This window comes from Hyperoodon ampullatus (assembly GCF_949752795.1).
Source record: "Hyperoodon ampullatus genome assembly, chromosome: 4".
Lineage (NCBI taxonomy): Eukaryota > Metazoa > Chordata > Mammalia > Artiodactyla > Ziphiidae > Hyperoodon > Hyperoodon ampullatus.
In genome coordinates this window covers 152744142-152747084 of record NC_136917.1, presented here as the reverse complement: position 1 = coordinate 152747084, position 2943 = coordinate 152744142, and the positions used below count along the sequence as shown (strand labels likewise).

Sequence of the window (2943 nt, the reverse complement as noted above, 5' to 3'; positions counted from 1 at the left end):
AAAGGGGGAAGGCTCAAATCAATAGAATTAGAAATGAAAAAGGAGAAGTAACAACTGACACATCAGATATACAAAGGATCATGAGAAATTGCTACAAGCAACTATATGCCTATAAAATGGACAACCTGGAAGAAATGGACAAATTCTTAGAAAAGCACAACCTTCCAAGACTGAACCAGGAAGAAATAGAAAATATAAACAGATAAATCACAAGCACTGAAACTGAGACTGTGATTAAAAATCTTCCAACAAATAAAAGCCCAGGGCCAAATGGCTTCACAGACGAATTCTATCAAACATTTAAGAAGAGCTAACACATATCCTTCTCAAACTCTTCCAAAATATATCAGAGGGAGGAACACTCCCAAACTCATTCTATGAGACCACCATCACCCAGATGAAGATGTCCCTCAAAATTCATAGGTTGAAGCCATAACTCTTAATACCTTAAAAAGTGAATATATTTGGAGATTGGGATCTTAGAGAGGTAATTAAGGTAAAATTAGGTATTGTGGGTATGACCTAACCAAACAATGATTGGTGTCTTTATAACTACAGGAGCTTAGCATAAAGGCAACACACAGACTGAAGGGCAATAACTAGAGGACACAAAATTAGAATTAATTTTTTATGGAGAAAGATCTCCAGAGTCAAGTTACAAGAGAAAATTTGGAGAGAAAATGTTTCATTATACAGTTTACTATTAATACTGGTAATAAATGCTGGGTTTTTTTCTTTTTTTTAATCCAAGGAAATAGGCTGTCCTTATTTTAATTCTCTTACATATTGTGGGCACGTAAGGTCTAGTGCTTATACTGTTCTTGGGAGAAAGGAAAAAGGCCTGCAAGTGTTTGTGGTTGCTGATTAACTATCAGAGCTTTCTCTCTGTGAACTGTTCTTCTCACCCAAGAAGATAATTTCAAAGGCAATCACTGAATATTAAAATTAATCTGAATATTAGCAAACTCATACAGGAAACCAAGCACAATTACCAGACTAAACTTTTAACACTTAGATTTTTTAAATACAATTTAAACATTTGCTTTGTTGGCAGAAAATATAATTTTAAACTCAAATTCAAATAAATAATATATGATTTGGCAAAACCATTGGCCAGCCTCTGCCTTACATTTCTACTTTATTAGTACAAATATCAGGAAATAAATTTGTTGTTTTGGTCAGTGTCTGAGAATTTCTACATGTGTAACATTTTTCTTTGTGATTCAATAAGAAAAGAAATCAAAATTTCAATACATCACTGGCCGAAGGGTTTCAAACAGACATTTAATAGACTTAAATCAAAAATATCTATAAAACATCCACAAAATTGCTTTTACAAAAATCAAATAAAATGTAATTTCTACCAAATTAATTGGTGAAATGAAAATATTTGATCATACATTATATTAGTGTCCATGTTGAATAACAGATGTATCGCAAAGAGTGTTTTAGGAATTTAAATTGGTGCAACTGCCCCCTTTACACGCCGCCCCTCTTACACAGTCAGGCTGAGCTAGCACCCAGACCTGGAATAGGGCCGTAGCCTCTGCCGCGCACACTGCCTCCTGCCGCCTCCGGACCATGAACCCCCGCAAAATGAGCGAGCTTCGAGTCTTTCTGAAAGTGTGCAAGCAGGACCTGAGCGTTCTGCACAATGAGGAAATGCACTTCCTGAGGGAGTGGGGGGAGAGCATGGGGGGTAAAATACCACCTGCTACTCATAAAACTAAATTGGGAGAAAATACCAAGGAAGAAAAAACAGTAAGAAGGCAGAGGAAAGCATAAAGACAGACGAACCATCAAGTGAGGAAAGTGACCTAGAAACTGACAATGAAGATGTGATTGAACCAGACACTGATGCCCCTCAAGAAATGGGAGTTGAAAATCTAGAGATAACTGAGAAGTTGATGGATAAGGCAAAAGATAAAAGAAAAGTGGCTGCCATTGATGCCCTAAATGATGGTGAACTACAGAAAGCCGTTGACTTCTTCACAGATGCCATGAAGCTAAATCCTCATTTGGTTATTCTGTATGCCAAGAGAGCCAGTGTCTTCATCAAATTACAGAAGCCAAATGCTGCCATCCAAGACTGTGACAGAGCTATTGAAATAAATCCTGATTCAGCTCAGCCATACAAGTGGTGAGGGAAAGCACACAGACTTTTGAGCCTTCAGAAAGAAGCTGCCCATGATCTTGCCTTTGCCTGTAAACTGGGTTATGATGAAGATGCTAGTGCAGTGCTAAAAGAAGTTCAGCCACGGGCCCAGAAAATTTCTGAACCTCGGAGAAAGTATGAACGAAAACGTGAAGAATGAGAGGTCAAAGAAAGAATAGAAAGGGTCAAGAAGGCTCAGGAAGAACATGAGAGAGCCCTGAGTGAGGAAGAAGCCAGACGACAATCAGGGGCTCAGTATTGCTCTTTTCCAGGTGGCTTTCCTGACGGAATGCCTGGTAATTTTCCTGGAGGAATACCTGGAATGGGAGGGGGCATGTCTGGAATGGCAGGAATACCTGGGCTCAATGAAATTCTTAGTGATCCAGAGGTTCTTGCAACCATGCAGGATCCAGAAGTTATGGTGGTCTTCCAGGTTGTGGCTCAGAACCTGGCAAATATGTCAAAATATCAGAGCAACCCAAAGGTTATGAATCTCATCAGTAAATTGTTGGTCAAATTTGGAGGTCAAGCAGAATGCCCTTCTGACAAATAAAGCCCCTGCTGAAGGAAAATCAACTTAGATCACCTAATGGATGTCACAATAATACAAACCAGTGTTACCTCTGACCTCATGAAGAAAGTGGGGTGCTTTGAAGATAATCCCTACCCCTCTGCTCCAAATGTAGCTGAAACACTTTACAGTGGCTTGCCATTAGGGTATTCATTCAGATATGTTTTCCTACTAGAAATTAAAAACTTTAAACAATTTTTAAACCTTAAAAATGTTT

At 38.6% G+C, this 2943-nt stretch overlaps 1 pseudogene across 1 annotated transcript; it reads left to right on the top strand.

Moving 5' to 3' along the window:
- The first annotated feature begins 1581 nt into the window (after positions 1-1581).
- LOC307051325 (hsc70-interacting protein-like) lies at positions 1582-2708 on the top strand (annotated as a pseudogene). The gene has a single exon. The product of its transcript is annotated as a hsc70-interacting protein-like (transcript).
- The last annotated feature ends 235 nt before the right edge of the window (positions 2709-2943 follow it).